This window comes from Bubalus kerabau, chromosome 9 (assembly GCF_029407905.1).
Source record: "Bubalus kerabau isolate K-KA32 ecotype Philippines breed swamp buffalo chromosome 9, PCC_UOA_SB_1v2, whole genome shotgun sequence".
Taxonomy (NCBI): domain Eukaryota; kingdom Metazoa; phylum Chordata; class Mammalia; order Artiodactyla; family Bovidae; genus Bubalus; species Bubalus kerabau.
Genome location: NC_073632.1, coordinates 41,678,341 through 41,691,141, shown reverse-complemented (window position 1 = coordinate 41,691,141; position 12,801 = coordinate 41,678,341).

Below are 12,801 nucleotides of genomic sequence, written 5' to 3'. Positions count from 1 at the left end.
TCCATAAGGTTACTTGACTGTATCCAGTATCTCATACAGGGCCCAGCACATGGTAGACACTCAATAATAAGCTGTTGGACAAATGAATGAATACTTTGAAACAGGACAAAAATGAATGGCTACAGTTTAGACTGCTGTTCTTGACTGGGTGCACATAGCTTTGGGAATCTACAGCACCCATAGAAACTGAAAGCTGAATATTGGTGAATCCCACCAAAAAAAAGCAGCTAAAAAGAGAAACTCCCAAGTTCACATTGGTTTTCTCTGGTTTGTGATCGCAGAAGGAAGATTTGTATTGAAGTCAATGATACCTGCTCCCCTATTTATTCATTCTCCGCCTTCCACTCCTAATGAGCTAAATAGTGAGCACCTGGCTGATTGTAGCACCAACAGACTCTTCACTACTGACCTGTTATTTGTTTTCAACATACTCCATGAGGTTCACAGTTCACATTGTGAATGTCACATGTGAGTGTTTTAAGGATAAATAACTTTTTATATGTACTACACATACAGCTGTTCAATTCAAATCACTAACAGGAACAGGCTGAAGTAAGTGATAAGTAGACAAGAAACTCAGAACTCTGTCATATGAACAGCTCATCAGTGGAAAAACAGCAAAGTTGCTCAGGAATGGGAGTATTTCCCCTTACAGGTTCCTCATCAATATAGGCAGAAGTAAAGAGGTTGTGAGTTTGAGTGGGAAATAGGACCCAGTGTAAGAGACAAGCTCAACTTTTCTGCCCTTGAGATTCCAGATAATCAACAGATTTAATCCCTCAAACAAAGGCAGACAAATTTGGTTAATCCAGGTTGGTGAATTATTGCAGATCTAGCTGCTTCTGTTGGCAAGCAATCACTGAAGGGTTTTTTCAAAGTTTACTTATAGAAAGAGATAACAGAACTATTGAAAACAAACAGGTAAAAATCTTCTCTGTTATGATTACAAAAGACAGTAAAACAGATATCTTACTGAGAAAGATAATAATTATACTTATGACTACTATATAGAATCCTAGTTGGTTAGATTGACCAGCATTGTTTAGCTCTTTGAATCCATTCAATTTGTCCTCAAATATTGTAGAAATAAATGTATATAATTCTTTAAATGTATAAAGTGGAAAATGAGAGTTGGGAACAAGAATAAAATTGAAACATAAACATTCATGTGCTCATAGACTACTATCCATTTCTATCAAAGGAAAACTGATCATGTAGCAACTCAATGCTTTAGGAGAAGTGTAGAGAGAACTTGGGTCAGTTATACTTACAATTCTATTCTCAGGTATAATTTATCTGAAATAGTCTCAGTTGCCTGGCCATTGATCAAAGTTACTTTTCATTTGTTTATACATTCTTTCCTTTCTTGGTTAAAAGGCATATTAAACTGTGCCTACACTATATTTGTCGGAGAAGGCAATGGCACCCCACTCCAGTACTCTTGCATGGAAAATCCCGTGGACGGAGGAGCCTGCTAGGCTGCAGTCCATGGGGTCGCTAAGAGTCGGACATGACTGAGCTACTTCACTTTCACTTTTCACTTTCATGCACTGGAGAAGGAAATGGCAACCTACTCCAGTGTTCTTGCCTGGAGAATCCCAGGGACGGGGGAGCCTGATGGGCTGCCATCTATGGGGTCGCACAGAGTTGGACACAACTGAAGTGACTTAGCAGCAGCAGCATGCTATATTTGTATTCAATAAATACTTAAGTGTCTTCTATGTCTCTAGCATAGGCGCTGGAGAAACAAAAGTGAACAAAACAGAAAAATAAATCCATCTCTCATGAGGCTTACAGTCTAATGGAGGAGGCCAATAATTACAGAAAATGTATGTTTTATAATATATTAGAAGGTATTAAGAAGGTTGTAAAGAATAAAGAGGCAAAGAGGGAGATAAAAAGTTCCAGAGTTGGTAAGGCAAGTTGGTCGTTCAAGGGCTTGCTGAGAAGATGAGACATTTGAACAAAGATTTTAAAAAGGTGAGGGAGAGGAGCCTGTGGATATGGGAGGAAAGACTGATCCAGTTACAAAGGCTTGACGAGGGAGACTTCCCTGGCAGCCTAGTGGTTAAGACTTCGCCTTGCAGTGCATGTAGTCTGATCCTTGCTTGGGGAACTAAGATCCCACATGATTTGTGGTCAAAAAACCAAAACATAAAACAGAAGCAATAAAGACTTAAAAAAAAAAAAGTTGAATAGAGAGCATCCAGAATAGCAAAGAGTAGCATTTGGAGTAAAGGGAGCAAGGAGGGGGGCAGTAAGAGATGAATTAGAGAAATGACTGGGGACCATATATGAGGGCCTTGTAGATCATTGTAAGGACTTTGACTTTAAATGAGAAGTTATTGAAAGGTTGTGAATAGTAAGAGTGATATATATCTTAATTTACATTTTTTAGATCACTTCATTGCTTTTTCATGTTCTTTTTCAAAAGCTTTTATTGGCGTATAGTTGGTTTACAATGTTGTGTTACCTGATTTAAGTTTTTAAAGGGTCAGTTTGTTTCTGTGTTGAGAGTAGATCGGAAGAGAGTTAGTAGTCATTACAATAATTTAGGCAAGACGATGGTGGCTCTGGGGAGTCTAGTAGTAGCAGAGAAAGTCAGAAGCAGTCAAGTTTTAGATGTATTTAAAAACCACAGCAAACAGAAGTTGCTGACTTACTTAGAAAAATTGCCAGCTCTAAAATTCAAATTTTTTTCTTTTTTCAATTTCTATTACAGCTACACTAAGGATGTGGGTATAGATTCAGGAAGTCAAATTATTTGGCTATAGAACCTATATTTTGAAATAGGTAAATGTTCAAGAAAAACTACATAATATTTCTCTATATTTTGTACTATCACTATTTTTCCTAAAATAGTCGATAAAATGAGATAAAAGGTAAAACACAGTTTGTATTTTTCTCTTACTAAGTATGTGGTAAATATTATTTTTAATGAGGTGTGGCTGAAACATTTATTTTGAGCTTCATGGTTCTGTCTTGGTGTTTACCTAACAATAGCATAATATGTCCATCTTGGAAAATGCAAAAGATCAAACATTTGGCTTCAAAGACAGTAAAGGGCAAACAGGAAAAGAACAATCATTGACAGTTTTCAACTTTTGAACTCTGTCACTCTCTCTTACTTGGTGTGTTTCCACACTTCACTTTCATGCTTAGTTTAAAACTACTAGAACTTGCTTTAGTAAACAAGAGATGATAAAAGCATTTTCTTTTGATTATGAAGTAAACCAAAAATTTAAACTCCACTTAAGAAAATAATCTTCCAGGAGATACAAGAAAAACAAAATACTTATGAGTTACAGTTTCAACGAATGATAGAATGCTAGCAAGAGAGGTGTCTGATGACTTCCTAGTTCAAGTACTAGGAAGATCAGGGAGAGAATTTTATGTGAGCAACTAGAGCCTGGAGAATCCCAGGGACGGGGGAGCCTGGTGGGCTGCCATCTATGGGGTCACACAGAGTCGGACACGACTGAAGTGACTTAGCAGCAGCAGCAGCAGAGGAAGAGAAAAAATAAAATCTCCAGGTCAATGCTTCCCAAACTTTCTTAAGATGTTAATAGTTGTCCTTTGATAAAAGGATTTTTATTTAATTAAATGGGAAACTTTGAGTTAGACTAAGTAGGCATCAGTTCAGTTCAGTTCAGTTGCTCAGTCGTGTCCGACTCTTTGCGACCCCATGAATCGCAGCACCCCAGGCCTCCCTGTCCATCACCAACTCCTGGAGTTCACTCAGACACACAACCATCAATGCCATCCAGCCATCTCATCCTCTGTCGTCCCCTTCTCCTCTTGCCCCCAATCCCTCCCAGCATCAGAGTCTTTTCCAATAAGTCAACTCTTCCCATGAGGTGGCCAAAGTACTGGAGTTTCAGCTTTAGCATCATTCCTTCCAAAGAAATCCCAGGGCTGATCTCCTTCAGAATGGACTGGTTGGATCTCCTTGCAGTCCAAGGAACTCTCAAGAGTCTTCTCCAACACCACAGTTCAAAAGCATCATTCTTCTGCACTCAGCTTTCTTCACAGTCCAACTCTCACATCCATACATGGCCACTGGAAAAACTATAGCCTTGACTAGACAGACCTTTGTTGGCAAAGTAATGTCTCTGCTTTTGAATATGCTATCTAGGTTGGTCATAACTTTTCTTCCAAGGAGTAAGCGTCTTTTAATTTCATGGCTGCAATCACCATCTGCAGTGATTTTGGAGCCCCCAAAAATAAAGTCTGACACTGTTTCCACTGTTTCCCCATCTATTTCCTATGAAGTGGTGGGACTGCTTCGTTTTCTGAATGTTGAGCTTTAAGCCAACTTTTTCACTCTCCACTTTCACTTTCATCATGAGGCTTTTGAGTTCCTCTTCACTTTCTGCCATAAGGGTGGTGTCATCTGCATATCTGAGGTTATTGATATTTCTCCCGGCAATCTTGATTCCAGCTTGTGCTTCCTCCAGCCCAGCGTTTCTCATGATGTACTCTGCATATAAGTTAAATAAACAGGGTGACAATATACAGCCTTGATGCACTCCTTTTCCTATTTGGAACCAGTCTGTTGTTCTATGTCCAGTTCTAACTGTTTCTTCCTGACCTGCATACAAATTTCTCAAGAGGCAGGTCAGGTGGTCTGGTATTCCCATCTCTTTCAGAATTTTCCACAGTTTCTTGTGATCCACACAGTCAAAGGCTTTGGCATAGTCAGTAAAGCAGAAATAGATGTTTTTCTGGAACTCTCTTGCTTTTTCCATGATCCAGCGGATGTTGGCAATTTGATCTCTGGTTCCTCTGCCTTTTCTAAAACCAGCTTGAACATCAAGAAGTTCATAGTTCACATATTGCTGAAGCCTGGCTTGGAGAATTTTGAGCATTACTTTGCTAGCTTGTGAGATGAGCGCAATTGTGCGGTAGTTTGAGCATTCTTTGGCATTGCCTTTCTTTGGGATTGGAAAGAAAACTGACCTTCTCCAGTCCTGTGGCCACTGCTGAGTTTTCCAAATTTGCTGGCATATTGAGTGGAGCGCTTTCACAGCATCATCTTTCAGGATTTGAAATAGCTCAACTGGAATTCCATCACCTCCACTAGCTTTGTTCGTAGTGATGCTTTCTAAGGCCCACTTGACTTCACATTCCACGATATCTGGCTCTAGGTCAGTGATCACACCATCGTGATTATCTGGGTCGTGAAGATCTTTTTTGTACAGTTCTTCTGTGTATTCTTGCCATCTCTTCTTAATATCTTCTGCTTCTGTTAGGTCCCTACCATTTCTGTCCTTTATCGAGCCCATCTTTGCATGAAATGTTCCCTTGGTATCTCTAATTTTCTTGAAGAGATCTCTAGTCTTTCCCATTCTGTTGTTTTCCTCTATTTCTTTGCATTGATCGCTGAAGAAGGCTTTCTTATCTCTTCTTGCTATTCTTTGGAACTCTGCATTCAGATGCTTATATCTTTCCTTTTCTCCTCCCTTGCCCCAGCCAAGGTCTCTGATTTCTCAGCCTTTACCCTAGAGAGGTACAGACACACGGAGATATCATTTATAAAACGCACCTGCTAAGTACTTTGTCCATTTGAAAATAGGATTGTATTTTTTCTTAAGGTTTCTTTATAAATTCTGCTACATATATGAATTAAAATTATTTTATAACACTCTATATCTTGTCTTCTCAAACCTCTCTCCATTGTTAGTTCCTAGAATATTGGAGAAAAATAATGTCCCATTTAGGTTAGAATGACAAGTTCAAGAAAACAGCTTCATGGGTAAGTCAGGAAAAGATGGTTCTTTTGTTGCTAAACTGAAGTTTCCATAGATGCCAACTTCAAAAATGAAGTCTCATTTTCCATAAATGCCACAATGAGACTGAAGCTGCAGATTTATTTGAATGCTGTAGTTTGGCACTGGGTTAGATATTTGCTGGTTTCACTTCATCTTTAGGATATTTAGTCAGAATTGACTCCTAGGATAAAACATAGACCATCAGTTGTCAATGCAGGAGATGTAAGAGACACAGGTTCAATCCCTGGGTGGGGAAGAAGGGATCTTCTTCACTATTTTTGCCTGGAAAATCCCATGAACAGAGGAGCCTGGAGGGCAATAGTCCATAGTGTCAAAAAGAGTGGAAAAGTCGGACACAACTGAAGCAACTTAGCACACACACAGGCTTGCAAGCAAAACATAAGAATCAATGAAAGCAGAGATGAAATTCTGTCTCCACCATCTAATAGTTGATTGAAACTAGCTAAGTAACTTAATTCCTCAGTTCTCTTATCTGTAAACAGAGCTAATAATATCGACCTAATACCAGAGCACCTGACTTGCCTCTTGAGAAACCCATATGCAGGTCAGGAAGCAACAGTTAGAACTGGACATGGAACAACAGACTGGTTCCAAATAGGATAAGGAGTACGTCAAGGCTGTATATTGTCACCCTGCTTATTTAACTTATATGCAGAGTACATCATGAGAAACGCTGGGCTGGAGGAAGCACAAGCTGGAATCAAGATTGCCGGGAGAAATATCAATAACCTCAGATATGCAGATGACACCACCCTTATGGCAGAAAGTGAAGAGGAACTCAAAAGCCTCTTGATGAAAGTGAAAGTGGAGAGTGAAAAAGTTGGCTTAAAGCTCAACATTCAGAAACGAAGGTCATGGCATCAGGTCCCATCACTTCCTAGGAAATAGATGGGGAAACAGTGTCAGACTTTATTTTTGGGGGCTCCAAAATCACTGCAGATGGTGATTGCAGCCATGAAATTAAAAGACGCTTACTCCTTGGAAGAAAAGTTATGACCAACCTAGATAGCATATTCAAAAGCAGAGACATTACTTTGCCAATAAAGGTTCATCTAGTCAAGGCTATAGTTTTTCCTGTGGTCATGTATGGATGTGAAAGTTGGACTGTGAAGAAGGCTGAGCGCCGAAGAATTGATGCTTTTGAACTGTGGTGGTGGAGAAGACTCTTGAGAGTCCCTTGAGCTGCAAGGAGATCCAACCAGTCCATTCTGAAGGAGATCAGCCCTGAGATTTCTTTGGAGGGAATGATACTGAAGCTGAAATTCCAGTACTTTGGTCACCTCATGTGAAGAGTTGACTCATTGGAAAAGACTCTGATGCTGGGAGGGATTGGGGGCAGGAGGAGAAGGGGACGAAAGAGGATGAGATGGCTGGATGGCATCACTGACTCGATGGACGTGAGTCTGAGTGAACTCCGGGAGTTGGTGATGGACAGGGAGGCCTGGCGTGCTGCAATTCATGGGGTCGCAGAGTCGGACACGACTGTTCGACTGAACTGAAATGAACTGAGGGTTGCTATGAGAATTTGTTGTTGTTGTTGTTCACTCGCTCAGTTGTTTCTGATTCTTTGCAACCTCATGGACTGCAGCATGCCAGGCTTCCCTGTCCTTCACCATCTCCCAGAGCTTGCTCAAACTCATGTCCATTGAGTCAGTGATGCCATCCAACCATTTCCTCTGTCGTCCCCTTCTCCCCCTGCCTTCAATTTTTCCAAGCATCAGGGTCTTTTCTAATGAGTCAGCTCTTCACATCAGGTGGCCAAAGTATTGGAGCTTCAGCTTCAGCATCAGTCTTTCCAATGAATATTCAGGACTGATTTCCTTTAGGACTGATCTCCTTGCAGTCCAAGGGACTCTGAAGAGTCTTCTCCAACACCACAATTCAAAAGCATCAATTCTTCAACACTCAGCCTTCTTACCAAATCTGAAGGGCACCTAATTTAGCACCTGGCACTTGTAGTTGCTGCTGCTGCTGCTGCTAAGTCACTACAGTCGTGTCCGACTCTGTGCAACCCCATAGATGGTAGCCCACCAGGCTCCCCGGTCCCTGGGATTCTCCAGGCAAGAACACTGGAGTGGGTTGCCATTTCCTTCTCCAATGCATGAAACTGAAAAGTGAAAGTGAAGTTGCTCAGCTGTGTCCGACTCTTAGCGACCCCATGGACTGCAGCCCACCAGGCTCCTCCGTCCGTGGAATTTTCCAGGCAAGAGTACTGGAGTGGGGTGCCATTGCCTTCTCCACCTGTAGTTGCTAAATAGCTACTATTAGTGAAAGAAGTAGAGTCAGACTCTATCGTAGTATTTTTGACATGTGGATCAGACACAGGCACTTATTCTTTATTTCTATTTTGTAATCCACTCTCAAAGTACTGGGTCCAAAATTGAGATGAGACATTGATTTAAAGTCCACTAAGCAGCCCAGAGGCAAGAGACTGACCTTCCAGTGACGGTACCTTCCTCCTGGAGCTCTAGAGCTCATATTCTAAGCTGAACCCAATCTTTTTTTTTTTTTTTTTTTTTTGGTTATTTTGAATACTTAAAAAAAAGTTATTTGTAAATTTTGAAAAAAAATTTCCTTTAATAAGAGATTTTGTAATATAGTAGAGAAGTTCTTTATTCGTAGGCTTTTTTTTTTTTTATTTTAAAGTCAGGAACAAGGCTTGTGACATCCTAGAAAAATATTGTTCAACATCCCCACCTACTGGTAACTCTAAGTAATAGTATTCAATTAGTGAAAACTGAAAATTCTTACTTTTAAAGATATAAAGTACTACTTCTACTAATAATGATTAACATATATTGAGCACTTTAAGGTCGTGGAGAACTTATCAAGAATTTTATGAAAGGGCAAATGACAGATTAATAAACTATTTTTTGGATTGAGTCAATATAACCTAAGGAAGAAATAATAATTTTCAACATTATCATTAGGCAAGAGGACAAATCACTGACTCAATCCAAAGCAGGATTTTGGGTCCACATCATCTTAGGTGTGCAAAATCACACAGCCTCCTAAATGACCTCTCGGCCTCCAGTTTTTACCCCTGGTGTATCCATTCTGTACTGTGACATGTATTTTCTCATACAGATTAAAAACAAAGGAAAAAAGTTTCTGGATAGACACTTTCAAAAAGACTTTTAACATTTTTTATCAGAGACAAGTCTTCAAGCCAGTACTTTCACTTGATGGGGTTGAACTTGTGGGAGAAAAAGATTTAAAGATGAAGCCCCGAAGTCAAGAGAACATGAAGTATTTGTCTTTTAAAGTTGATTTGAAAAAAATGTATGATGGTATTCCATCCTGATTAGAATAAGATCTCATAGACTGGGGGAAATGGGAGATAGGGAAAGAGATGTGATGCTGATAATGAGACCCTAGAACTTAGCCTGAGCCTGGTGCTGTGAGGGGATGATACATTTTGAAATTTGGGAAGAGAGGGACTGTATTTTACAAGTGAGAGGAATGTAAATAATCTGTGGTCACAGAATGGAGTGTAGTGCTTGTCATACATTTTTTGACACTTGTCACCAAGAGATGGTATGTGAGATCCATGGCCCCTCTCCTTGAATCCTGGCTGGTTCTAGAATTTCTTTGATTGATACAATATCACAAAAGTGACACAATGCAAATTTCCAGGCCCAAGTCTTTAGAAATGGGCACTTCTTGATTCTTGGAATAGTCTGGGAGCTCTGAGGCTCCATGTAAGAATCCCACACCAATATTACCCTATATGTATAATTGTTCTTTTCATGGTGATTCTATGGTTCCATACAAGCACCAGATTTCTTAACAAAGAGTTTTAGTGTTATCTGTTGAATATCTAGTTTGAAATGCATTATTAATTATCTTTCTTTAGTTCACTCTTTATATTGGAGCCAGTGCATTATGTTGATTAAATATGTGTGTACTTATCTCTGAACTTCTCTAGTAAAGTGAGTATTACAAAATATTTCCTATAACACTGGGATGTGGAGGTGTGGGTTCATAGGGCTGACAGCCACTGGTGCAAGTGCGAACAACACAGCCCCTGTGCTGGTAGGAGGTCTAGCAAGCTTGCTATTGTACTGATAAAACTGTGAACCTTTAAATCAAGCCAGGCTGGATTCAATCCTGATTCCTCATTTACTAACCATGAGACCTCAGGCAAGTAACTTAAATTCTTTGAATATCAGTTTTTCCATCTGTAAAAAACTCATGTTTTCCTCTATCTCATAGGATCAGTTGAGGATAAAACCATGTAACAAAGTACTTAACACAGTGGTCACCACATTCGTGTTAGGTATGCATGTGTGTGTGCTAAGTTGCTTCATTGGGTCTGACTCTTCGCTACTCTATGCACTGTAGCCCCCCAGCATCCTCAGTCCATGGGATTCTCTAGGCAAGGATACTGGAGTGGGTTGCTGTGTCCTCCTCCAGGGAATCTTCCCGACCCAGGGATTGAATCCAGCTTTCCTGTGTCTTCTGCATCTCAGGTGGATTCTTCACCACTGAGCCACAAGGGAAGCCCTGGTATGCAATGTAGTATTATTAAAACTCCCTAAGTTTATTAATCCCTATAATGAATACTGAATACGAATTATAAGCAAAGTGCTTTATACTGTTAATGATACAGATATTGACAAATGTTTTGTATTTATTCTTTCATTTCCAAGGAACCTGTGTCTCCATTCTGGCTTAAAGGATTCAATGTGCTGTCCTTCTACTGTGTGTTTTTTTTCCAAGTACAAACAATTCTACCCCTTTCAGGTTTTCCTAGTTATTTCTTCTGGGTCTTGAATTTGCATTCAAATATATCAAAATCTTAGTTTGGGGATTTTTTTGAATTTCCTTTTCTCTCATTCTCCATAGTCTCATTAACATCTCTTATTTCCCTGCTGGACATCAGGACTACACACAAGTGAATGTGAGGTTCAGCTCTCTATGTCATCAGTCTGTGGACAGAAGAGATCATCCTGTTGTGGGAGACTAGGCAGCCTGCTTCCTCAGCAAGTCTGGTTGTGTCCTCTTAAGGCAAGAATCAAAGTGCATCCCTGAGAAGGAGGGAGCCTTGCTTCCTACAAAAGGGTAGGGTTTTTCACAAAGCTACCCCTACAGAGAGGGCTTCATGCCTGCTGCTCATAGAATGAAGCAGGGAAAACATCATATCCTTCCATTCTCTGGCACAATGAATCTGAAAACATCAGAATGTCATGAATTTGAAAAAAATGACTTCACAATCTTAACTTTTAAGTTAAACTCAGGATTACATTATCCAGGACATGTATTCATATCCCTACAAATTTTCATTTTCTAGCTTAAAAATTTGGGCTCATTCCCATCAAAGTGGATGATAAAATAATTGAAAGTCTAACATATGCCTGCTGTTGGCACCATGGAATTACTTTTTCACTCTATAGGCTTGTAATTATCAACATACCGGAACAGGGTCAAAACAGAAATCATCCTTACTATGACCCTGACTCTACTCAAGTCCATCTTTTTATCTTAATCACTTCCTGTCTCAACTATTGGTATTTCTTTTTTTATTTATGGTCTTATTTGATCCTCTTATTTCTAACTAAGTGAATGCTGAAGGCAGCTGGTAATTCATAGATTATTTAATGGAAACTCTGCAGGAGAATTTTCCATTAGTTTAATTCTCCTTTCATGATCCTCCACCAAGTCATATAATGACCTTGACAATTTGCCTAGAATCTCTGGAGGGACCAATTGACTTTTATGTCTCCTATGTCTCCCTTCAGAATTAACTCATGGTTAGAAACAGATAGTCAACCACCTATTTAGTAGTTACAGTAGCTATGCTGTGAGGATGAAGTGGCTCTTTATTCTGTTCATAAAAGTGAAGCTTATTTCACATTTACTCTAAGTTTGTGACTAGGTTTAATATACACTTTGCTTTTACGTCAGATTTTATGTTGCCTTACTCATTAATGAATTAAGTTTCTAGAGATGTGAACAAACAGAAATTACAGATAGATCAACCTAAGATGTGTAATGGTATATAATTATTTGTTTTCCATGTTAGTGTAAATGTTACTGTAGTGTACTTTACTACTGTGCCATTTAATTTTTTAAGTTGTATTATTTTCAAAGTGGTAGATTTTCTAATTTACTTTTATGCATACAATTTATGTTGAAAGACATGTTGTTAAAATTCAACATAGTTGACTTACCGTGTATATGGATACACATTTTTAGTACTACAGATTTTAGGAAAATGATCCATAAGTCTTTGTATTTGAAACATTAATCACTTGATGTTTTTAGCTGTTTTGATTTTATAAAGCTAATATCAAAGCCACTTTTTTGCTTCTCTTTCTCCTATTAACTCCTTCTCCCCTTCACCTTTATTTATTTTTTTTAACCTGAAATGCATGATTCTTTTTTTGTTTGTTTGCCAACATGATTAGCAGTTTTCATCCAAGGATAAAAATCAGTTCTATCACCTTTATATGTATCTTGCATTTTTAATGTTATAGTTTATACTTCTTTATTTTATGTAGAATAGTAAAAATTCTCTTGAAATTTCACTTCACATCATCTGTGCATGGACTCCTCTGTCCATGGGATTCTCCAGACAAGAATACTAGAGTGGGTTTCCATTTTCTCCTCCAGGGGATCTTCTTGACCCAGGGATCAAACCTGTGTCTCTTACATCTCCTGCATTGGCAGGTGGGTTGTTTACCGTTAGTGCCACCTGGGAAACCCTCACATCATCTATATATGGCTTAGCAAAAAGATAACATATGTAACATGCTTTCTGATACAATAATTTTTTCTATCTTTTATTTAAATATTAAAAAAAAATTTACAATGTTGTGTTGGTTTCTGCCATACAACAAAGCAAATCAGCCTTGGTTATACATACATCTCCTCCCTCCTTAGCTTCCCTCCTTTCCCCACATCCCATCCCTCCAGGTCATCACAGAGAACCAGACTGGGCTTCCTATGCTACACAGCAACATCTCCAGTTTTCCAGCTTTCCAGCTTACATCTGATAATGTATATA